Raw genomic sequence first — 26,768 nt, forward strand, 5'->3', positions numbered from 1 at the left:
AACAATTAAGGATTGTGAACGCCTTTTCACCAGTTAAAAGTCTTAACCTCACCATTATAGCCATATTTCCATTTGGCTAATTACTTCCTGCTGTGTAAAATTCTTCCTATAATTTCACTTAAAGGTATTTTTTTATACTTGTCTAAAATGACTATGGAATGTTATTGCATGATTTTTAAAGCTGAGCTCCTCAATTATCTAAAAAAATTTTTGCCAAGTAAATGTTTCTATGAAAATCACCATTACCCATCAAGTTCTTTACTCCATGAACAGTATTTGCAGAGCTATGCAGCTGGTTGATTACTACAGAAAGAAAAATTACTATAATAAATTAGTTGAGAAAAAAGGTAAAAATTAATTAAGATAATGTATATGTTGGATAATATTTGTCCAGCTGTTGTTCAAAGGCTATCAACTTTCATTTTAGTGGGCTTACATACTGGTAAAACAAATCTTCTGTAAATAGTTTTGAGTTTATCCTGTAATCTGCCATCCCTTCTTGAAAAATGCTGTATAAATGATCATTATTATGGTTGTAAATCAAACCCTATTTTAATTAGGAGTAAAATATAATGGCATTTGAACAAGTAGGGCAGTGGGGCTGTAGATGAATTGAGTGTCATGTAGTCTGATGTGTGCACTGTGAGATACAGTCTTAAGATGTTCAGAGTCTGGGAATAATGTCTGGCTTCTGGATGCAGTTGTTTGCTTGTTCTTTTTGTGAAGACACTAAATTTCTCCAAAACTGGTGATTGTGCAAATACAAGTCATTACAAGAAATTTGTCAAGTTCAGTAGATGATATTTCCAACAATCACATATCTCAAGACTTATGAGTTGTTTTGTTGCATTGACCACAATATAAATTAAAGTACAAGACTTCTGTTCATTCTGTTCTAAAACATGCTATATGACTTACTTTATCACCATGAAGTAGCGTAGTAATAGAGAAAGATTTTGCTCTGAGTCTTCAGAAGTTTATCAGTTACAGGTGAATAGAAATTATGAGGTAACTGGACATTCTTTTATGTAAATTCAAGCATACTACTATTTTTCATTAAAAAACCCCCAAAATACTCAGCACCTTTAGGGCACAGAGCCCCTAATATAACAAAAAGCTCAGATATATAAGCTGAAACACTTTTAAATTGTTGAAATATACTGAATTTATTTACCACAGAGACAAGTGTTTCCTATTCTGTGATCTTTTCCTTCTGTCTTTTGAAGGAGAGAAAACTCCTTCCTTTCCTTGGGAAAACTTTTCTAAGCCTAAATGGGCAAAAGTGAAAAAAAGGTAAAGGAGAAAGTAAAAAGAGTGGAGAGATTAAAAAAAAAGTATTTTTCTTTTCTTAGAAACTTGTTTGAAACAATTGAGCTGAAATGATGGTGAGGTGATTAAATTGAGAGATGGTGCAGATATTAATGTTTGTTTGCATTAAAGGGGAATGATTCAGAGCCCTTACAAATATGTGGGTAATCAGAGAGGAACACCTAAATTTCAGAGTTGATAAATGCAAGCTAGTACACAATCAAAATGTTCACAGACAGTGCTGGATTTACAAACATCACTTGGATAAAAGAGCAGGGAATCATGGTAGACATCTGCCTTAAAACATCTACTTAGCATGATGTGCTATCTGGAAATGCAAATAAAATAATAGAGCAATAGAGAAAAATGTAAAAACTACTGTATGTGTCAGTGGCATGTTCCCAGCTAGGCTATTGCATTCATTTATTGTCATTCCATGTGAGAAAGGTAGCAGAAGCTTAGGCACATGAAATGTGGGCAAAGCAAATTTATAAAACACTAACAAATTAACAGAAAAGATGAAAATACAAAAATATTTTTAAAGGAAAACAGTCACAGTCTTTTAAACTACACCTTGTGGAGAGATTTTTGGAATAAAGCATGTGTTGAAAGAAAGCAAACATCTGATCAACTGGCTGATGGCAGTGGTTGCAAACTGGGGTATCAGAATGAATGGATGCTTTGCCAAGTGGAGTATAAGGATGGCTACCAGTCCTCGGGTATTGATAAAGCCTCTGTTTTTTCTTTTCAAAACAAAACAAAAGCAACAAATAATAAAGGACCTCCTCCAAATAGAATTCTCTTGTTGTTTTCTCTGTGTTTTACAAGAGATGGTTCTCCTAAAACACGGCAGCATTCAGCTCTCTGGAGGCTGGAGCAAAACTGTAGCAAGATGTGCTCTTTCTCCTTCAGATTGATGGAAACCCAATGAAGAACATTTTGCATAAATCTCCCACTATCCCTCATCCCTTATGTGCAGATGTCAGAAAAATTAGGGGCTGAAATATCTTCTTATGAAAGCAGAGGATTTTTAGAGTGAAGGTTTTGTTTCCTTCCACTTATCCTTGGGCTTCATTCCACTTCATCTGACTGCAGTTATGTGTTTACAGATGAATGAAATAGGAATAAATTCTGTCTGCTGAATAAAACTTTTCCATCAATGTGAAATTCTCTAATGACAGAACTTCACAGAATTATGTGAGAAAACTTAATTCCAAGTCAGTGAACTCAACCAGCCTGTTGTGTGCCCCTTTTTCTTCTGACAGTAAAGGGCTGAAGTATTTCTACATGCTATTTAGTTTGTATTTGGTAGCTAATTTTCTTTCTGTGGAAATAACTGTAATGGTTTGTTTGTTTATTCAGCTCATGGCTAACATACTTGCTTTAGCATCACCAACTTTTATCGGGATGACAAGATCTTCTAAAGTATTGAAATGTTAATTCATGCGTGGTGCCAGGTACTAATATGAAATCGAGTTGATATGTAGAATTTTCTGCCTGGAGTTACAAACTCTTGCTCCAAGGGCCTGGCATAGCAATGCACCTGAGAATATTTCAGAATTTCCAGCATGAAATATGATGCTTCTGCATTTGAGTGATGTTGCCCAAAGATTCAAGACTGGAGACACAAAAGCTCACCTCCCCAAAGCTAGGGCACCTACTGAAACACATTGCAGAAATATTCAAAAATAATAGCAGCAGTATTAAAAATTTACTAGGAATATTCATTTAGAGAGTAAAGGTTTTTTGAAAAGTTTGTTTTGAAATTATTGCTTTCCCTCAGCCTTAAACATCCAAATCCATTACATCCTGGTGAAGGATATGAAATAAGATAGCTCAATTCAAAACAGAACAGGTGTGACAAAAATGGGAAGAACCAGGATGTGAGAGGTGGGTTTTGTTTGTTTGGGAGTTTTGGTTTTTGAGGTGTTTTGGTTTTAGAGGTTTGTTTGGATTTTTTTTTTTTTTTTTGTAAGTGATGTGTGTTCTTTGTTTGTGTTGGTTAGATTTTTGTTTGCTTCCGTTTTTTACCCTCAATTTTGGGCATGTATTTGTCAAGATAGAATCAGTTTACTGAACACAAAGAGAGAAGAACTGCTTGTGTACCAGCCATTCTTATATTGAACAGCTCAAAAGTAGGTCTCTGGTAGATGAGATCTTTTTATACACTCTGATTTTCTATGGCACTACTTCAGAATCATTGTGTCTCTAGGCTACTGCTTTATCACTGGCACATTAATCCTGCCAAATGCCTGTTATATATTCTGCCATGGAAACTGATAAGAGAAAACACAGTGAGGACAACTTGTTGCATCCTTTTCCCAAGCTCTTGACCCTGGTAGCCTATGACTTAGTTGAAATGATTGAAACATACAGGTAAAAAAATAGAGATTCTGAGCACTTCCTGAGGGCTGGTGGTGAGACACACAATCTTTTATTTTAGGTTAAAATCCAGCTTATTGTAGTTTTCTTATAAACTTCCAAATAAGTGATGACATAGGGAAGATACAAAACCCATTTATCAGGATTTGTGCATGTAATTTCCTCAAAAACTGCTAAACTAGGAGAGAAGCCTTCTGCACCCTGTCCATAAAGAGCCATGTGATGGAATGGTCAAGGAAAAGATGATGGTGTCACCAGACAAGGGGCTGCACCTCAGGTGCCACTCTTTGGGTTCCACTTTTATCTGTCAATGACATCAGATGCATGACAGAGGTTGTTTTGTCCTGTTGATGTTACATTCTTACTATATTCAGCGATGCTGCAGTGGCTGGATAGTTGTGTGGCCACACTGTGGTGCTGCCAGTAGTGAAGAGAGCAGCTGGTCCCCAGCCTGGGGCTCGGCCCAGTACATAAAATACCAGAGGCTGACAAACAGAGGTCCTTTTGCTTGTTTGCTGTGGTGACAAAAAGTCTTGAATTTATTTTACATGCACACAGCCATACAGACACAGACAGAGGCTCTTCAGTAAGGAGGTGCTTCAGGAAACAGCTGTGGGGCTGTCAGGAGTCCCTTACAGCCAGACTGAAAGATGGGTAGATGCTTTCTCTGCTTCTGAGGATGCCTTTCTGAATCCTGCTAAATCTTCCTGTCTTGTAAAGAACATTCTCCCTTGAGACCATAAAGACATTTCAGAGAGAATGCTTTTCTCTGCCCCCCACCCCCCATTTTTAATGCAGTACATTTCACCAAGGAGGAGGAATTTTCTGAAGACCTTCTCTCCTCTTACATTCAAATTGCTCTGTGGTAGAACTGTGAGCTATGCTAGCAATATATCCAGTGTAGATTTGCTTTCAGATAGAAAGTAGAACTTTCCATCAAAACCATTTTGTTTATTTGTCAAGTGCAATTGCCCCTTCCTAGCCAAGGTTATGAGAAAATAATTTTGTTTAAATGGGGAGTCAAATGAATAGTTTCCATAGCCATTAACTCACAGAATCCCAGTTTAAGGTTTAGCACAAATGTATAGACAAAGTGCTGTTTGCTGAATTCCCCTTGTTAAAACACTGGCAGCTCATCAGAAATTCAGGAAGATGCTAGATGTCTGACTTAGTGTAAAAATGCAGTGAGTCTGAGAACTATGGATAATTTCCAGCATGAGTTGTTAGATACTGAGATGATATTATTATTATTATTATTATTATTCATCACTACTAGTACTACTATTAGTAGTTTGATTTATTTTTTATTAAAGTGTACATTTAAAAATCAGAAATAAAGGTATAGAGGCAAGCCTGAAAGAGAGGTTATCTTCCCCTACTGGTATTTTTCCCTTTAAAACCAGCACACAGTGATTGTTATATCCCTTCAGAAATCAGTGATGCACTTTGTGCTTCTGAGAAGTGGCATGCATTCCCATTCATACATGATCTGAAAGGCAGATCTGAATTCAGACCCTTGCTTTATATGTTTTGCAAAAATACAGCTTCAGTTTCCTCCCAAATGGAAAAAGTCATGTTTTGGTAAAACAGACCCTGTAGCATTAAGGCATCACATTGTGGCTGATACCCACTGACCAGGACACTGGGTATTAGCCCAAGGATGAAAGAAAGGCAAAGCACAGTTACATTCTGGGTGAGGGTTTTTTTGTTCAGTTATTGCCTGTCAAGGTAGTTGTAACCAATGTAAGCATGAGCAATCTCAGGACTGACAGGTTTTTCAGAGATCAAGGTGATGTTATTCTACCATTGACTCTTTGATCAGAGTCTGATACTACTGAACTTCAACCTGACTCAAGGGAATATGCAAAAGTTTCGCTACTGAGTCTGAGTGTGGTCAGGAAAACAGACCTTGCAAATTGGTGTGTATACCTAACTATAGCTGCACTGAGAATATAAAGGGTATATCTTCTCTAAGAGATACACTTGGGGAATTTTCAATAGTAGAAATGCTATAAAATATCATAAAATTGGAAAATGCTTTGAAATGGGCTGACACCAACTACATAATGCTTCAAATCTGGCTGCATTACTCTGGACAAAATTATTTTGTCTCATATTTACAAAAGCCAGTTTAGAAGAAAAATAATTATCAGTAATTTACGGCAGATTTTATTTTTCTCTTCTTAGTAGATAGTGCCTTTTTGGCTGCTGACTAGGTAACAGAGCTAATATTTTGGATACTACTTAGTTAAGCCGTTCTGCCTGTGAATGTGCTTATTCTATTAATGTGTCTACAGTGAACAGAGTAAGATACCTGCAGCTTTAGCTGACTTAGTTTTCCTTTGGAGAAGGAAAAGGGGCTCTGGTAATGTCATTAATATGATTTTCACTGATTTTTTTTTTACACTATTGTTTTAAACGGTCTATGTCTGACTTTTGAGAGAGGCTCCAAATTGTGTAGCAGAGTGTATGAAAACTGAGCATAGAAAGTTAGTTGACATTACTCTTGACTACTTGTAGCTCAAAATGTTATGGTTTTTTTCTAGCTCCAATACTTCCAGACCTGTCTTTGGAAAAGTCTTAGATGCTTTTGTGTGGTGCAATGGTCACACCCAGTGGCCAGTTGGGTTAATCACATATGTGTATTCCCTATGGATATCTGAGGCAGTTTGTTACAGGAATTTCTTCTTATGTACTATGACAGCTTGGAATCTAACTGGATAGCAGGAAAACAATGTATGCCCACCTTCACCTCAAGGTTTGTTCCCAAAAGACCCTGGCTGATCAAAAAGAAGGTCTGGACCATTCATGAAATGAATAGGAAAGAGGTGATGAATCCCCCATGGAGACATTCTTAAAATTAGGACCTTTGACTATAATGAGCTGGTGTTTTAAAAGAATTATTCAAGGACAGGCTGAAATAAAACCCTGTACTTTTCCTTAGTTTAAATTCAGCTTTCTTTTAACTATGGAAAGCCTGAAACATTTGCCTGATTATTCTTTTTTGTCTTTATCAAGGTAATTGGGAAAAAAGGACCATTTTTCTTTTCCATAAATAAAAAAAATGTATAGAAGCATCATGGATAAATCAAAGGAAGTGCATACATATAATCCCCCCTTCCCTCTCCTCCCAGCCTAACTATAGCATCCTCTATTAGCATCACAATGACACTGATGTTTTCTTTCTCCCAATGTAGACCATTTTGTCAAGGTCCCTGTTTTCAATTAGCGTCAGCAAATGACACATGGGTGGGAATGCCACAGGCATGTTCAGTGGAGGTGCCACTGTGGTCGCTGATTTTTGGGGTGGGGGATGGGAGAGCCAAGTTTCAAGGGCGAAAAAGGGAGGAACTACTCTTCATATAAACCTTTGCCTTAATGCTCCCAAGGACACATATATTAATTAGTTCCCTTGCCCACATCACATCACACTCGTGCAAGCAGTCCATGGTGGGCTTCATTTACGCAGTGTCAACCCAAGTAACAAGCAAATCACAGAAGTACAGAATCATTCAGGTTGGAAAAGGCCTCAAAGATTGTCAAGTCCAATCTCTGACCAATCACCACCTTGTTAAACAGACCAGGGCAGTAAGTGTCACACCCAGTTTGTTGAGCACCTCTGGGGACAGTGACCTCCTTGGGCAGTCCGTTCCAGTGTTTAACAATCCTTTCCATCAAAAATTCCTCCTCATGTCCGCCCTGAACCTCCCCTGGCTCAGCTTGGGCTATGTCCCCTCATCATGTCACTGGGTCCCTGGGAGAAGAGGCTGATCCCCACCTGGCAACAGCCTCCTTTCACAAACTGCTAAGATCTCCTCTAGGCCTCCTTTTCTCCAGGCTAAACACCACCAGCTCCCTCAGCTGCTCTTCACAGGACTTCTGCTCCAGACCCTTCACCAGCTTCATCGCCCTTCTCTGGACTTGCTCCAGCATCTCAGTGTCCTTGAAGTGAGGGCTCCAGAACTGGACACAGTACTTGAGCTGCAGCCTCTCCAGTGCTGCATGCGGAGGGAATGGTGAAATATTGGTTTGAATAATTTTTAATTATTAAATCTTCATTATTTAATTTTGACAGTCTTACCCCAAATGTTTTAAAACATTGCCTCAAAGCTATAAATAAGTGGGATTTTTTTCAGCTTCTTATCAGCACGCTCACCTTCTTTAGAACAGAAAATACCTGTCAATTTCTATACATTTCTCTTTTATCTTCAGCATCTGCTACTTGATTCTTCTTGCATTCTTTTTTCCCCAGAACCTGGAAAAGTTGTTCCCTTCTGATATGAAAAGTTCTGCCACAGCTTCTGCATTGTTGCCTGGGTGCTGGCACCTGCAGGAACTATACCAAGGCTTTTAAGAACTTTTTCTACTGAAAAGCTTTTGTACATTTCCTGGTCGAGATGCAGACTTTGGATACTGGATTTGAATATACTGACAGTAGTCTTGCTTTACTTAATTTTCCCTCACACATACAGTCCTTGGTCTCCCAGGTCTCCACAGACCATGTATTAGACAAAGCAGAAAAGGCACTAATCACAGATTTTTTAAAAATAACTCTGAATTCCTTTTTCTTGATGAAATTTTATTTTGTGCTTAGATCACTGAAAAAAAAAATCCCAGCATGAGCCACTGTGAACATTAAGAGAATGATGCCACTAATTCTTATTACAACTGAGACAGTCAATCTGGAAATTACATAGGATGAATTTCTGGATCTCTGGAGTGACCTGAGAGGCTTTATGTCAGGATACTCATCCAAAACCCCACACACTAATATATTACAGCTATTTTTCTGTACTGGGTTTTCTTGCACCTCACAGCATGGAGATATTCAGTGCAGGAGTTTGTGCTCACTCTTCGTTTTTGCTTTGTGGGTCACATTCAAATGAAGCTTCCACATGGGATCAAACTTGACAAAAAAGAGCAGTTATAGCTTAAGAAGGAGAGCTGGCCTGCTTTTTGTATCCGTTCCCTTGCTGGTTGTTTCAATATGCATGTGATATAAAGGGACTCTGTCATGTCCAGTTTGTCCACCAGCTCAGGTTAGAGTCAAGAGTCAACAAACTCCCTAAATTCAATGAAAGTTTCTGTCATTTAATGAAATTAATAAAACTTGAGTCAAAATACAAAAGTATTGTGCTGTGATGCAAAATAACACTAGTGTGTGGAATCATATAGAAAAACTTTGTATAAACAAAATAAAACCATTGATGCTGTTTATCTAAATTGACTGACTAATTTGATAGAAACTAAAAAAATGTTTCCTTACTTTTACTGTATTGATATAATCCCGTTTCAACTCCAGTTGACACATAGGTCTATTTATGTGAAGTACCAACTGTCATTTAATGGTTAATAAGAAATGATTTGTAAAGTTCTTTCCAGCTTCAGTGACCTCATCTTGGAGTAAATAAATCAAAAAGGAGTAAATAGAAGACATGCCTATATGTGTTGCAATGTTAAATAAAGTTTCCTGTGCTTTATGTACCCAAAAGAGATATGATGTGTTCTTTTGAATGGGATTGACCCATTCCTACTGCAAGTATGAAATTAGATTTAGTGGAGAAATACCCAATCACCTGAGCTCCTACAGTTTGTGAGGCAGATGGAAAGAGGAGTCCTTTTGGTCTGCCACTGTTTTCAAGGTCCAGCTGCACATGCTGTAACATCTGGGGTCAGCCCATGGAGATGTGCATACCTTGCTTTTCATCTCTCTTCTCTGTGACCACCCCAAAGTAATTTCTCCTATTAAAAAGGAGAAACTGGAGAAGAGGCCCTATAGCAAAGAGTATTTGCTTCATGTTTTCCCAGGACTGACAAGTGGACACAAGGAGTTACTGTCTGTGCAGAGATTCCCCAGCATGGACTTTCTACATGTGCAATGACAGGATCGATGTTGTTATGGTCTGTGAAGCTGAAGGTCCACCAATAACGAGATTGAATTACTTCTGCTGAGAACAGGGCCATTGTGATGGCAGGGGGGATTAAAATCCTGTCAGGCCTGAATCCAAAATGAGGTCAGTGGGAGATTTCTGAGGCATACCCTTCGATCCATGCTTCAAGGTCTGTCAAGGGTGCATTCAGGTGTGCCAAGGTTTGATGCACTCTGGTGCCTCCTAAAGTAGTTATGCCATTGCCAAGGAAGGGCCACTGTGATGGTATTAAACATCCCATCTGGAAGCAGTTTTGCTACGTCATCCTCAGAATTATACAGGGTGCAGAAGATGCAGCACGTGGTTTTGAGCAGGCTATAAGAACACAATACCTTTATTAGGCATCAAGTCTCTAAATATCCCTGGGAAACCCTGGGCAATTTACTTTAGTTCTATCTGCCACTCAGACCAGGCTCATCATTTTTGTGCTAAGGGCATGACAGTGCATCATTGACATTAATGGTGTCAAACACGTGATGTGATGCATAAGCATGATTGCATGAATTAATTAAATGACAACTCCCTGAACTCATTTAGCTTTTTCCCCTGCAATACATTGGTAAATAGATGTTGCACTTACTGCATGAACCTTCAACAGAGGATCCAAACTAAACCAAAGCAAGAGACCTTCCCCCCCCAACTAATTAATCCACACAATGCCCCTGTGCTGTTTGTCACACAGCAGCTTCTCTTACTTGGATCAAGTTTGTTCCAATCACTTTGAATGCAAAAAGCAGTTGATCATTTCATCCATGTGACTGCAAGGGTGACTGTCACAGCTTGCAAAGCATATGGTAGCTCTTGCAACATCAATAATAATCTCTAAGTAATGCAACTTTGGGTTATAGTCATCTTTTATTATCACTCCAGTCTTCCAGTAGCTTCCTCCTGTCTCTCTTGTAAAATTTTTGTCATTCATTATTAAATGAAACCTTCTATACCCAGTGATTACATTATCAAGGATTACCTGCTGAAAGGGATCAAAATTGATCAAAATAAAGGTTGTGTTATTCTGAATAAATTTTACTTATTTTGAGGGGCTTAATCAAATTAATTAGAGAATGAAATTAAACAATAAGCAAGTAATGTTTTAAGCATTTTGCAGCTGGGGACACTGAAATATAAAGAGGAAAAAGGGACTTGCCACAGGTTTGCCTGTAAATGAAATGGAACTGAATTTTCTCCTTGAAGGCTAAATGCAACCCTTACAGATTCCACATGGAGTGGAGCTTATAAAGTGTTTATGTAAAATCTGTGGAGGGCAATGGAATACTTTTTGGTTGTCATTTGAAAGTTAAATTCTATTACATAAAGAATAAAATCCACTGCAACTATAGAAGGTCATTTTTCTTTAGATATATCATAGTATTCTATTCCCACGCTGAAATGAATTCAAGATTGGGCATATTCACAGTATTCCTTACAATCTCTGTAAGATTTATTTGAATCATTCTAAATAAGATGCCTTTCACACTCTGCCTGCTATGGGGTATTGAGAACGTCTGTTTACTAATAAGAGAGCAACATCCATAGAACTCCAACATCCAACTTCATGGAACAGGAGAGGTTTCAAACATGGCTGCCATGTTAAGTCAGGTGTCAGAGTGCATGACTGGTCAGGTAATGGGAATAACAAGTGTTTACAGACAAAATTAAATGGGACAACAACAAGTGTGGGGAACAAGCTATTCATGATGCTTATTATTTTGGGAATGAAGGAGTGAAGCTAAAGGTACAGAAATCATTGAAATATCTTCATGTTTTTGTCCAGTTACTCAGAAGCTGGGTTTATGAGTCTCTGAGTTAGAGAAATCATGGACTTGTGCTAAGAAGGGATAGAGTGCTGACATATTTAGTTAGCAAAGCCCACTCCATTTGTTTCCTGAACAGGTGAGCTTCACGGCCTTGTGTCTAGTTGTGTATCGCTGGTAGAGACACAGACCTTGTGTTCTGCTGCCTTGTGGGACTGTAGTCAGAGCACTGTCACTGTGAAAGAATGAGATTAAAACCATCTCCAAGGGAGTGAGTTCTCAGGTCTGCTCTCATGTGGGTTCGTCAACACAAATATCCCACTTCACCTTGCCAGGGCATTTCTGGCACAATACAAATCTACTCTGATGTCAGAGTAGATGCTTTGCAAGGGAATTTAGAGTGTTTTTAGGGGTGGAGAAAGCCAAGGGTTGCTCATCTTGCCTAATCACACAGGATGTCTTTGTAAGCCTAGAAAAGTTGAGCTTGAGGGGAACCTACACTCTCCTTTGCAAAGGATGGGAAGGGACTTTTATCTTTGCATGAGCTTTCAGACTACAGGCAGGATAAAACCAGGTAAAACTGCACTTCTGGCTAAAATAATTTTTAAAGAAGGAGTCTGATTGTGCCTGGCTCTTGTGTGGGTACAAATGAGGAAGAAAGGCATAAGGGGTTTTCTCTGTTCTCTTCCCACAAAATCAGACTTGCTATACCTCTCTTAGGTATCTCAAAGTGATGTCTGTTCAGATCTGAATGTTATCCTGAGCTACTTTATTTATAGTCAATGAAAAGAAATTAGAGGGTGCTTTTTTCCTTTAGATAAAGCATATCATTGTAGCAGATGGTCTGAGACAGGCAAAACAAATCACCCTGTGAAGTTGAGTCCTTCTTGCCATTGAGTATAAAGGCTAGAGTGACTCAGATTAAGATACCTTCTTTTTAAGAACAAAAGTTAAATAAAATATAGATCAGGAATAAGGACCAGCTCTTGCACTACTTCATTATTCTGGAAGGTGGAGGTCTCCAGGAGGGCTCAGTTTAATGGAGTAATCTTTCCTAACCCATACTGTATTTTTGTTGATAGGTAGCTGGTTCACAATTCAAGCTCTTGCAGTCTGAGTCCAATCTTTGCTGTTGATAGGTAAGTTGAGACACAGGTCAACAAAGTAAAGTGCATAGGCTTGCAAGAAAACCTTTGTGTCAATGGAAAACAAGCTCAGGGATTCTGAGCTCAACAGTCATGTGGCCACAAATCCAGCTCTTGGTAATTTTGAAATTTTTCTAGTAATACCAGAATGATTTGTAAAGATAAACTGAGTCATAAAAGATTCCTCGTGTAGCTGAGAAGAGATAACACAACTGAATTCATAGAGACCCATAATATTTTCCTACCCAGAAAGGACACATTCCTTTGTCCAACTTTCAAAATAGGTACTAAGATACCCATCTTTCTTTTTTCCCCTTGCTATTGTTCACTTGTGAATATGTAACACAGCATAACATTCTCAAACTATAATCTGCTCAACATTATCTAATTGCATCTGTCATTTTACTCTGCAATAAAGTACTTCTGGGGAAAAAGAAATATGGAACTTAGCACTTGATCTACTTTTTTAAAAATTGCTTCTGATTTTAAACGTGTAGCAATGACATTTACCTGCTAAAATTTAAAAAGCAAAAACAATCTGCATGTTATCAAGCTCATATTTAGTTATCATCTCTAGCTCATATGCTACAGTGTAGGTATGCCTTGTTCCAGTGATTCTTAGGGCAGAGATGTTCTTGTACAAGAGCTGAGCTGTGGCCTATATCTCTATTTTTGTTGTATGCTTTAATCAGCCTATAGACAGCCTGTTTGGTATTGTGTAATTATTGTTCTTCTGAATGTGCTAATTGCACTTTGGCTGTATAACTTGTCAATGGGAGGGGTGCCAACATAGTCACTAAGAAACATCTTTGTGCTATCCATGCCAGCTTCCCAGAAAATACATCGAAGATAGTTATTGATCCTTTTTCTTGTGCTTTTACAGCTTAATCTCCCTTCATCCCCCTGCCTTTTTTTTTGATTTTCAAATTGATACCCTGTGAAAGCGATTTCCTTTGTCAAATCCCACACCAGAAGTGGGCCAGCTTCTTGCAGCCTTGTATGTCACTCACAGTTTCTACTTTCTCACCTTTCTTCTCTCTGTTCTTTCCCCTTAGAATATCTCCTTCCTGCTGCCACTGAATGAGGATAGGAAAAGTCTATTATTGCTGCTTGATGGTTGGCATTCTCGAGTTGCACAGAAAGTATTAGGCATGAATTTGTTACTGCCTTCAAAAACCATGGGAGCCTCTACACAGGCTTGTCTCCTAAAACTCGAGTACAAAGACAGTCTTGCCTTGTATGTGCTTACATAAAAAGGAAACAGCAGGGATTAATTACTTTAGACAGCTAAATAAATATTTATTTCCCCATAATAGTCTTCAAAAATATCTGTCACTGCTTCACCGCCTAACAATGGCTGGTAGCGACAAGTAGGATCTTTTTCAATGGAAGTTGCTTTTTAATGAGTGTTTTTCGAGTAGGAGGTTTAATCTGATGCTGCTTTTGGAGCAATGCCTAGCCTACCCCAATGCAAACTCTCTCTGATTAACAAAAGCCTGCATTTTTAAACTGATCTAGCTCAGCTGATGCTAGTTGATTCTTTTATTTAACTCAGGCTTGTTTATGAGTCAATTAGCATTTAAACTGAGCTCCCAGCCTTCATATAAACTCTCAGCCACCTAAACCAAACAAAACAGCACTTTCTCCTGCTTTTAGGGGCCACTAAGCACCTATAAAATATCCTACTGTAGCATTTTTAAGTTGCCAGGGCCTAGAGAATTCGTCTAGTGATTTTGGCTGTGACTCATTCAGGCCAAAATTAGATTAGGTACTATCCTTAGAGTAGGAGTTTGCACTTCCATTTCTCTCTCAGTGTCCCTGCTGCCTTCCCTGGGAGAAACCTCCTGCTAGAAGTGGTGGGGCAAGCAGTTAGGTGAGATGCAGTGCACCTAAAACGGCCTGGAAATGTTGAAATACATTCATTCACCTTTCCAACCATTTGCCTCTCCTCCTTCTACTGTGTTAAGCAGTAAATTCCTTTTTAATTTTGCTTATACTCTCTGCCACACTCGGTGTGTAGGACTTTTTGTAAATCTTATCCCCGAAATGGATCTGTGGCACACAAATTGGAGCCATTCCCTGTGACATTTGTGAGCTCATGTTCTGCTGTGTTGTTTTTGCATAGCTTTAAGAATAGAATTGAAGGTGCTGTTAATTTTGGGAAATGAACTTTCAAGCAGAAACCATGCAGACTTCATTCTGGACCATAGGTAAAGTGCATGAACTCTTCTGTTGATTTTCCAGTGGCTCTGATGAGCTTCTTCAAGGTGCAGCAAGCCCTCTGCTGGCTTTTTCCAGGTGCCAAGATGCTCACATATACATAGAAGATTGTGGTGACACTGTGCTTTTGCATGTGGAAGGATGTTTCTGTCTTTGACCCCAGCAGCAGACAGAGAACACAGCCTGGCCTTTCGACAGATAATGTGTCACGTTCTTACTTCACATGTGCCTTTCAGAAATCTTTCAAACCTCTGGCTTTGAATTAGCAGCAGAAATTTGAAGATACATCCTCTAACGGTGACAATCATCCTGATTTCAGAGGAGGTAGGACTCAATGACTGTCAGAGGTCCCTTCCAGCCACCATCTCCTCAGCCATTTAAACCAGTCAATATTTGATGTCTTTCTTTGATTCAGGTCACTGAACGCAAGCATTGAAGGCCCAGCCTGTGTTTGTTGGGACAACAAGGTTCTTTTTAGGCCATAGATAAAACTGAGCTGCTGAACTTATGCAGTAATTATTTGGTACAAGTTTTCTCAGGCATTAGTAGGAGGGAGAGATGCTTGTTTGAAAGCTCCCCAAAAGGCATGTCGGGGAGAGAGACCACAAGTCACTTTACCAGCAAGAGCAGCTGCTCTGCAGTAGAGCCCAGGCACCTCCTGCTTGTGGCAGAGGGACATGACAGAAAGGGAGCTGCTTTGGCTTGTCCTGGGCTCTCACAACAGTGACCTGTCTTCCCAGGGTAGGTCTGGGCTGTGTCCTCCTGGGATGGAAGTGGAAGATGGAGATGGAGAGATGGAGAGTGAGGGCACATGGATGTGAGCAGAGAAATAGAGATGGGTGACAGGAAAATGAGAGAAAAAGGCATCTCAGAGCCACTGTCAAGTGGAGTTTGGGGCAGGGGGGAAGCTGCCATGTGGAAATGGTGAGTAAGGAGAATAGGGAGAGTGGTAGAGGGCAGTAGTGCATCCTCCCCTTGTCCTCAAGGGAGGGAGCGTGCTGTGGGGGGAAAGGACGCATGCACTCTGGGATGGGGCACTACACAGAGGCGTGGGGTGAGAGAGGAGGCAGCAGGAGGTGGTATGGAGAATTCCTGAAGCAGAGAGAGGGCAGACAGACCATCAGGGATCTTGTGTGGTGAGCAGTGCCTTTTGCACTCAGATCTATGGAAGCAGCAAAGTGTACAACCCACAGGATGCTCAAGGGAAGGCTGGCTGAGCATGTGTTGTAGTGGTGCAGCCTAACACCTTCTCCAGCTTTGGGCAAGAGGTGGGAGAGGAGAGTGTTTTCAGGAAAAAGAGATCTAATTCAAGAGTCACCTCTCTTTTCCTCCCTTCCCCCATTCTTTTTGTTTATTTGTGTAGTCAGGTACTTGAAAGGTGGTTTAATATACTCATTTTATATATGCCAGGGCAGCTCCATCCCTGATTGAACTCCACTGAATCCAGATCATTATTAGAAAATTGCTTTATAAATAAGCCTGGACTGAGAGACACTTTCTATGTTAAATAGAAAGCATTGTGCTTCTAGGGCTGCCACGTGTTTTCTTGAAACGCAAACACTGGCAGCATGCACATCATTGTTAAACTAATTAAAGTTTAAAGAGAGACCTTTATACGTACTAGTCTAGCTAATTTGTTGTCACAGGATCATAATTCATTAAATATATTTTCTATTGTTAGTTAAATCAATAGTGAGCAAAACAGCATATGGAATATGTCAGCTGATGAGTCAAGATGGAAGGAAACATCTTTACTGAGTCTTTAAGTCATGCCTTTTTCTACAGCTCCCTTGAAGGTTGCAGTGTAAATAACTGTTATGGACTTTGCCTGCAGATATCCTGCTATGCTGAGCTGTGATACTTCCACTGTACAAAACCACTGGAAAACAATGTTAAAGCAACTACTGCTTAGTGATAATTCAGGCTTCTGTATTGGAGACAAAATTTGGAGATGCAAATGGAGGACAAATTGGTCACATGCCATGAAAGTTATGACAGTTTGATTTAAAATAGATGTGTGAAATGATTCATCCCAGGACACTATACCTGTTTTTGTCTCTGCATGTCTGTCCCATTCCTCTTGCAGGGATGGCTCAGCCACTCCAGCAGCATCAGCTGAACTCCTGCACAATAGTACACAGTATTTAGAGACAAAACAAAACAGATGCCAGCTGTGCTGCTCCACCCCAGATACTGCTTTGTCAGCACAGGAGCCACCTATGCACTGGCAACAAAAATGTTGAAGGCAGAAGCAGGGCAGATGGCTGAAGGCAGAAGCTACAGTGCAGTAGCAAGTGAATCAGAGTTGTCAGGTCAATGTGGCATCCTTGAGCTCTGAATTCAGTTCTGGCAGTAGTTTATTGGTTGTCTTACTGGTTGTGGCAGCCGGCTGCATAAGGGAAATGTTTCTTGGTATGCTATCTCTTTTAATTCCCACCTGGGAACCAGATGGGCCTTTGCCCTGGGATTGGAAAAAAATGGAAATGATCATCCTGGGAATACAGATTTTTGAAAGTAATTTTTATTCCTACACAAAGTCAAATCCTCATGAAATCCATCTTATAGGTACTGGGTACCAGTACTTCAGAGAGCACTGGTATGATATGGGTTCGGAGGAAGCTGAAGCTCTAGAGTTTTCTTGTATTTGTATTTCACCTCTGGCCAATCTGTTGTCTTTTCCTTGGCATGAATGGTTTTCTGGATTCCTTCAGAGATTCTTGCTTTTGAGTTTGAATGCCTGTCAGTAGCAGGGAAGAGGACATTGAGAGTCCAAATGCTCCTGGTCCTAGCAGGGGCAGACTTACATTTTCCCTTTGACTGAGGCTGAATGAAGCCAACAGAAATCTTCTGAACATTTGTTTGATAGGACAACTGTCCCTGAGCCATCCCTTCAGAGCACGTAGCTGCCTATCTCACCTCCTTTCCTTATCAAATTAAAACAAGTGGTTCTGTGACTGTAGTGCTAATCAAGATGAGGGTCCTTGTGGATTTGTTCTCAACAACTCATGTTCACTCTCTCTTTTCAATATCCCTGGTTGTCCTTCCTGTGCCCCTTCTGCCACTGTTACTGCAATCAGTGCTTTAGGTCCTCCCAGCATGTTCTAAATGTCCTTTGTTTACTTTCTCCCCTCCCGTGGTCTTAAGCAATCTCTCCAGTCCAGTCTTTACACTGCCTGCATTTCTATCCCATATTTCCTTCCACCCCTTGGGACTGTGCATGATTTGACAGCTCCAGTAGCTGGGCTGCAGCAGTAAGAAGGGATTGCCTGCAGGGTGCTACCAAAAAAACTGGTTGCCAAAAAAAGACAAATAATTGGGATGCTCTGCCTCTACTGTACAGCAGAAGGCTGGAAATGGCCTCTTTTCTTTCCCAAACTTTGTGATTTCCCAAAGTTGTAAGATTTTAATATGTGTTTGATGCTGCCTTTTTGTCAGTTTTGGCTGGAGTCACACATGTTCTTTCATGTTTCTTGCAGAAAGAAGGGTAGATAGGCAGCCAAACAGCTTGAGGGTTTAAGCTTCTGGACTTCCTAAGACTTTGGGCTGCATGGGAGCATCACTTCTTTCTCTTATTGGTATTTTGTATGTCATACTGGTGTTTTGCCAGCATCCAGAAATCCTGATGAAGTCATGGAGGACCCAGTGCTCTATGCCTGGGGTATCCAAGAGTTTATGTTCTTCCTCCTGATCCATTTTTCTGATATTTTTGTGCTGAAACGGCCAAACCATTTGTTTCTATATGGCAAAAACTTGTGGAAAAATTATAAAATGAAATAATTCATAGGGCCACCAAATAGAGCCTTGTTTTCTCAGTCTGAATCATGTTTTCACTGCTGGGTGAATGCCTGAACCTAGACGTTGGCACAAATTTATCTAGCCAGTAACTCTTGCTGGTCTGTGCCAAATAATAAACGTTGTTTAAAGGACCGGCAAGTATTAGAACAAATAAAGCAATGACTTCATTGCAGTGCAGTTTAGTTTCTGAAGTATAGTTAGAAATACAACATGCTTACTGACAACCACAACAGAGAGTTCTAAAAGTTGCAATTGAAGAGATTGCTCCTCTTCAGAGATCTTGGAGAGTGTGCTGTAACTTGGAAGCTGTCAGGGAAGAGAATCTTTTTTTACTAAAAAAGATGTAAAAGGTATACTAAAGAGAGTGTCTGATTCCTGATAGCTCTGTCAGACCTGCACATGATGGATGTGATTAGTACTGTCAAATATAGACACTGGATAATGCTCTCTTTAACTAGCATTGAAGTGTGCCTCACATTAGCATGAACGAGAGCTGTGCTTCTTAAGGGTAGAGGAGCAGAAGATGGCAAAATGGAGACTGTAAATGTGTGTCCAGCAGTAGAAGAACCTTCTCACTGCTTTAAGGCAGCTGAACAATCAAATACTGTAAGATTGACTGGTCTTATGGGTCCTAGGAAGATTGGAGAAAGAAAGAAAAGTGCTCCTATCAGAGGAAGGATAAGATATTGGTAAATTAGTCACCTCGTGTTGTAGGAAGAGAACAAACAAGGAGACCTGAATGTTAGCTTTGCTTGGAATAAAGAGAGATGAATGCAAATTGCCAACAGAGGTTATTATCCAGTTTCACAGTATTTGCTCTTTTGCCTGCATTGATTACACTAAATTAACCAACCAGAGCAATGCCAGCAGACCTCCTGTGGTCCCACAGCACCCGAGTGATGCCCTGGGTGCTGGCCTGTCTGTGCTGGAAAATACCCACAGCATCTCTGCACTATGGGCACAGCTGCTGCTCTGCTGTTGGCACAGGGATTTTGTCTGCCTGGGAGTTCCTGTCTGCCTCTTTGGGAGGGTCAGAGCCCTCTCCTGGGCATGCAGGGTCCCCTACCCTAACTCATGGGTTCCCCTTTAGACCCACCATTCAACAAAGCTGGAGCTAAAGCAACCATTCAAGGAGAGCAGAGCTTGAGCAGAACTAAACCTGCGGTGCCAGGGCTGTCCTCCCAGCATCTCTTTTCAGATAAAATGGGTTGAGAAATTTTGCTCAAAATATTTTGCATTAAATTTGAAAGTAAACGAACATGGTTTGAGTTTAAAGTTGATGAAACACAAGAAATGTACATTGAAACTTACTTTCCTCATAGACCTTGACACTGAAAAATGAAAGGAAAAATAGAATAATTAGTATTTTATCAGAAAAAAAGCATTTTCTGACAAAACCTCATTCTTTAGAGAAAATTATTTTTCAACCAACATTTTTGACTAGCTGAAGTTTCAAAATAAAAAAAGCAAAATTACAAACTTACAGTTGGTTGTTTACTGCCCAGTAGCACATACTTCAGATGAAAAGTAAAAGCAACATGCAGCACGTAGAATAGAGGGATGGAACAAAAGCCAGAAGAAACTGACAGGCACAGGTTGAAGAATAATTCATCATTCAGCAACATAAGTTGTCAGATTTTTTGTGTAGTTTACCAGTATCCAAAGCCTTTTGTATCTCCATTTTCACCCACAGTCTTTAATTCCAAATATTGCAAATCAGTAGTTTAGAATTATTGTACTATCTATTTTGAAATTAGTGCTCCTCGTACTTCTGAGAGACTTAAAAGGTCATGGAATGATTTCATGGTCTCCCATGAGTCATGGTAGTTACGGAGGGGTTTTACAAATTCAAATCAATAAGGTTATGCTTCACTATAGAGTGGGAATCAAAAAAGGTTGTTACCCTGAAAAAGAGCACCATTTATTAATAAAGATGTTCCTTAACAAAACTTCTCTTTCATCTTCTGGAGTTATATTTCAGTCAAAAGCTTCTTTAGCTGTTTCAATATTAAAATTATTTTTCATTAGGTTAATATGTACATGTATATCATTAGCTTGGAGTGATGAGAGAAACCTTTTTGCCTGTTCCTCTCTGAAACAGAGACTCCTCTGTACCACCAGCACTAAAAGGAGAGGACACATACAATGCAAACTCATAAGCAGAAGATAAAAAATACTGTAGCTAGCTGTGTCTTTTCAGAAATCCAGAGCAGTGCAAAAGAATCTCCAGGCAACTATTTTGCTAAAAGAGCAAACCCTGAAGTTGCTTCTGCATGCAAGGATGAAATGTCACATCTGTTGTTCATTGATTAGAAGCCAAGGAAAGATGCAGAGCTCTTTCTTTTTCAATTTCGAGCCTTTCTGTGTAATGGTTGCTCACCTACCACATGAATGGCTTGTATTTTTTAAATTCTTGCACAGAGTCCTTCATTAATCATCATCTCAATTTGGAACAAAAGATTGAAGGAGAAAAGAGGAGAAGGAGGGGAAAAGGTAGCAAAGGGCTAATACGGAGCTAAGAACTCCAAACCAGCTTAATCTCTCAGAAAGGAAATCATAAAAAAAAAAGATATATATTTAATTCATGCTAGCAGGTGGAAGAAATAGGTGAGCAAAAGGTTGCTATATGTTCAATACAACAAAGCAGGAAAGCTGAGATTTCTTTGACAACCCACAGCTGATTTAGGAATAGCAACCTGCTTAAGAAGTTTAAACCCTAGGAAACGTGAGGCTTTTGAGAGATTAGCAACATGTGGAGAAAAATAAAACCAGGAAAAATACTTGACAAAATTCTAGTGGTGAGTTTTGGAGAAATAATACAAATAATTGCAAGTGATGTGGAAGGGAACAGAAACTGAAAATTAATGTTCACACACGTAACTTCTATTCCATGGAAGAGAAAATTGTGCTTTTTCACTTTGAGCTTCTTGTAAGCAGTAGCTTTAGCAGACACACTGTGTAACTGCTGTCACAAGTGGAGCACCAGCTCTTGTGCTGCACATCTGTGACCTACTGATGGTTCAGGGAGTACATTCCTTGGAAGGACAGCAGCTCATAAGGAGGCAGATTGTTTTCCAGATGTTTTAAACGTTTCCAAAGAAAGCCAACAAAAACATAAAGTAAGAACAACTGAATCAGTTGTCCTGTCATAGATGTTCCTAGAAATCTCTCTCTGGAGCTGAAATGAAAACTTGGAAGAATTATTCTGGCCAAGTTAGATAAAGACTAACAGAGCTTCCAAAATTAATTTATTCCACAATAATTATGCAAAAGAAAAATGAGTGCTTCCCTGTAGCTGGTAGTCTGACCTAAAATGCATATAAAATGGGGAAACAAATCCCCATGTGGGGAAATTATTTCTGGGGACAACTGGATGTTTCAACTGTTTTCCAACAGGGTCCTCCAAAAAAAAAAAAAAGAAAAAAAAAAGAAAAAACCCTCACATCTGTGCAATTTTAATGCACCATTTAGAAGGCCTAAGTATACCACATTATTTGGAAAATGCTTTTTAAAAAATCTAATATTTCCCACAAATACATAATAAATGACATGAAACCATGGAGGAGAAAAATAATAGAAAAATGTTGCAATCAGAGGCTCTGGTAAGCTCCTGGAATGGATTCAAATTAGGAGTTTGAAATGCAGAAGACAAAAATACGAGTTCAAGGTTAAAGAAATAACCAATCTAGGAAAATGTACCAGGGGGAAAAAAAAGCTTGGAAGAGGATGCATATAGGTCTGATTTACTAACATATCCTTATACACACATTAAAAATACAGGAACTAAAAGAAAAGGCAATTTTTTGGGGAAAGTTTATATTCAAACATCTTTAAACCATTTAAACTGCTGTCTGAAGGTCTTTAGTGTGTAAAAATGCATAATGGGCATGGACTGGTAATCGCAACAGGGACTTGCTGAATCTCAAACAGTTGATAAAGAAGGAACCTGTCCTCAGAGTGTATGATAATAAGCACCAAACAAAGCTGGCAGTTGATGCTTCTAAGCAAGGCCTTGGGGCAACACTTTTAACAAGGAATGGTGATCACTGGAGACCCATGACATATGCTTCTGGATACCTAACTGGAACAGCATGTCAGCATGCACAAAAAGAGTTGGAGGCTCTGTCTTGTAGTCTATGCATGCAAAAAAACCTCCATTTTTTTAATATGGGTTACCAGTGCTAGCAGGAACTGATAACGAGGCATTAGTGACAATTGCTGAAAAGGGTTCTGCAGGCAGATCTCCTAGATTGTAAATATGATATGATTTACAACTCAAATATATAGAGCAGTCGTACACCGAGCAGGCATTCTGTCCAGAGCTCTCAACAGAACTGAACTTGTACAGAAACAGAGTCTTATGTGCATGCAAAAATTGTTTGGAATATTTTTCTTTTCAAACAGGAAGTCACTGTGGACACCTGTCTCTGCAGAAAGCCAAAATACTAGATAAAACATTGCAGAAGGTAATACAAGCTATCAGTCTCACCAACTGGACAGCACTTACTGGTCCTTAAAGAATTTAGAAAGATGATTTTTTACAATATGGAGTATATTTTTTGACCATTAGTCCACTGCTGATAAACAGAATGCATGCATGATACCAGTGTATGCAGAAAATGCAAAATGTTTTATATTACATTTATAAATATTAACTATGGTCAGTGTTGGTGAAATAGCCAAAGAATGAAAAGGAAAACAGTTAATTTCAGAAACACTGGTAAATTAAAAAGAACCAGCAATGATGGTAATTCTTGAAACTTAAGATTCATGCTCCACAGCTGAAAGAAATTTATTTATGTTTGCTGTAAAAAAAAATCACATTCTTTTCAGAAATAACATTGATGCAGAAGTCATCGGTTGAATGTGTGATCTCATGTACAAATCTGGCATTTGTCTGCCATAGCACACGTCCTGTGCCTTTGTCAGATAATGACTCACAATTCAATTATTAGGAATTTAAATATTTTCTAACAGAGTTTTAAACACATTACTTCTCATTCAGGTTATCTACAGCCTGATGGTAGTGAGGGAAGACCTCTTACACAATCTGCTAAATTCCACTCATATCCCATTTAAGAATTATTTAATTCCAGAGCAGTACTGTGGATACTGAAACAGGTTCAGCCCCAAACTTAGATTAAGACTATCCAGTGGTGTAGTCAATGATGGTAAAGTGAGGGATGTCTAACTGCTATGAGGAAATAAACAGAGAATGTACTGTATTAATGAATGGCAGGAACAAAATCTTGGCAAACCAAGTCAGCTAGCCTGCATTTACAGGTAGTATATGTAATATCACAAAAGACTGCTTTTATGAGGATTTGCTCTTCTCTCTGATGAGCAAGCACTGGCCTGTTGGACAAAGAAGAGTCAGGCACTTCTCCTTCTTCCCTTAGTGGGAAGAGATGGACAACGAATCTTAAAAGCAAGTAAAAGGGAGCCCATGAGCCAGACAACATCATTGGACTGGACACAACAGAACCATAGGGACCAAAGAACCATGTAATGTCTCAAAGAATCATCAGCTAAAGGATGCCAGCTCAGACACTGATTTATACCTGTTGGATGTATGTTTTTTACTTTAAGTAGTCCTTTTGTTGTTTTGGTTTTTTTTTTTCTGTTCCTTTGGAAATGAGAAAAAAATGAAAGCAACTTATCCTTGATGAGTTTGGAGTGTAGCATTCTTTGGTTAAGAATGGAGGTTTTTTACCTGCCTATAAACTTGAGAGAGAAAGTGAAAAATGCAGACACAGACCCATTTTAATAGTCTTGGAAAAGACCAATCATAATAGAAGCTCTGATGGAATGGCTATTCATGTACTGCTATAATTATGACTGTAAATTTGCAATGAGATTATTAATAGTAGGAAAAACTAACTTAAATTATATGTTTTTTGGGTTTGCATTGAGCAGAGGGGTATCAAAACCACAGTGATCTTCTTGGTGGTGGAAGATGAAAAAGCTGCCCTGCACTTCAGCTGATATGTGATCAGGAAATCTGGAGTGAGCAGATTTGCATAAACTGACTCCATGCACTGAGAGAAGAGGGTGGGTAGAACAAAGAGCTCAAAACATATTTCAAGAAAGGGTAATTTTAGGGGAAACTTTGAGGGAAATTGTGGGGATTTTACTGCCAGTCTGTGCTGGGCTTAAATCCAGCAAAGTTGCAGGTCCTTGAGAAGTGGCAAGGACGTGACTAAAAGCAAGTCAGGTGGCCCTTTGTGTTTTGGAGCAACTGTTGTGAGGTTGGACGGCATTAGTAATCTGTAGCCATAGCTTTCCTTTTATCTTTGGGAAACTTGTAGAAGGCAGCAGTCTGGATGCATCTCTAGAGACAGCTTAACTTTCACAATGAACAGTTTAACAGAAGTGACAGCCTAGGTAAAATAGTGGGGGAAAATAAACCCAGAAAGGAAAGTGTCTGCATTTTGTGGGTGGAAAAGAGCACAGAATTTTCCCAGTGTCTCTGACTGTCTCTTTTAGCCATGGAACGTCTGTAGTCATCGGTGTTTTGCCTTTAAATCAATAGATTTTGCTCTTTTGCCAGGCAGGTTTTAACCTCCCAGTTTTACTGGCATTGCTTCTGATTTACAGAGACCTAGGAAGACAAAGAAGGCACTTTCCTGACTCATTCCTGATTGTTAATATAGAAAAGCACTCTATATCATGGCAAACAAACTGAAGGAGAATTTTATTAGCATTGCTTTTTCTTTAAATTACAACAAATAAGAGTAGCCACAGTTTTTTCATATAGGTATTGTACCTTTTTTTAAAAGTTGATTTGGATCTTGGGGCGCAATTTGTAATTTCTAACCAGAGAAAGGAAAAATAAGTGAGCTTATTATGTGGTGCTTGGTGGAGCTAAGCAAACTTTTCCTATGAAGATGACATAGCAGTACTGGGAAGCATTCAGTAACTCAACAAAAATCCTAGTCTGTTGGGCACAGATCTTTGTGTATGAGCTATTTTTTGTGTGTGTGTGCATATACATATATATAGATATCTACCTGTGTACCTATTTATTTTGTTTTACCTGTATTGCTCTTCTGGTTTGCATAATTAAATGGAAGTGGGATGCCAAATATGGTATTTCCTGATAGCACCTACAAACAATGGTGGACAAATTTCTAGGCTGTTGTTTAGCAAGGGATGGGTTAATTTCCATTTCTTTCTGCCATACTATTAAGTTTATTCGTGTGTTTTAATGACATTGTACCCTTTAAAAACAATTTAACATACATAAGATGCTGGATTAACCCTTAGTGCTTCAAGACATACTGCTTTCACCGAAGTGGACCCCTTCATCACAGGGGGATGGTTTTCATGCCTTTTTCCAAGAGAAGGAAGTGAACATATCTATTCTTCATACCAAAAATAAAAAAACCATATTTCTTTCTCCAGTACTGGGATCTCTGAAAAACAACTCTTACTGTGGCAAATAGTGTAGCCATAAAATGGTTCCTTGTCTCTTCATTTGTGTGTCCAATTAAAATACAAAGGTACCAGAAAACAAAGAGAAGGTGGCATCACATACCTCCACTCCCTTTTCTTCTGAATGTGACAAACAAACTTTGCAACTTTTTTCTACAGTTCAAGATGGAGATATTCCAGCACTCAATTGAAAATTTTAGAAATCATAATCCAGTGATGGAGGGGAGCAGGGGCACATCTGTGTCCTTGCTGCTAAAAGCTACATGAAAGGGCTGTATTTGGTGTCTTCATGCCTACTGTGTTGTACCTTGTTCTAAACAGTAATTTCAGAAAAGTAAAGCAGGAGCATTCCTTGGAATCTTTATGTATGTCTTTCTCCTGTCCACAGAGCAGCTCTCTGCATGCTAACTAACACCACAAAGGAGGAGGGGGCTCTGTAAAGATCATTCTGGTTTCTATTGTTCTCTGTAGTCACAGGAAAATGAACACAGCCTCTCAAAAAGTTCCCTCCCAGGGGAAGATACTCAAGGAGAGAAAATTGCTATGAATTTGCCCTCTACTTCAGACACTTACTTGCTCACACAGTTCTAAAGTTGTCAAATGTATTTATACATATGAAATAGCAAATGTTTGATACTGCCTTTTGTCCCCTGGGACGAGATCATCTGCATATTGCCGATGGGGCTTTAGGCACTGTGTAAGCATGAGTGTTACATGACAACAGCAAGCACATCTATCCTGGACCCAAGCAGGTTAGTCCACCTGTGACAGGATGGAATTGGACAGAGCTCTGACTTCATGGC

This window comes from Geospiza fortis, unplaced genomic scaffold, assembly GCF_000277835.1.
Source record: "Geospiza fortis unplaced genomic scaffold, GeoFor_1.0 scaffold162, whole genome shotgun sequence".
Classification (NCBI taxonomy): domain Eukaryota; kingdom Metazoa; phylum Chordata; class Aves; order Passeriformes; family Thraupidae; genus Geospiza; species Geospiza fortis.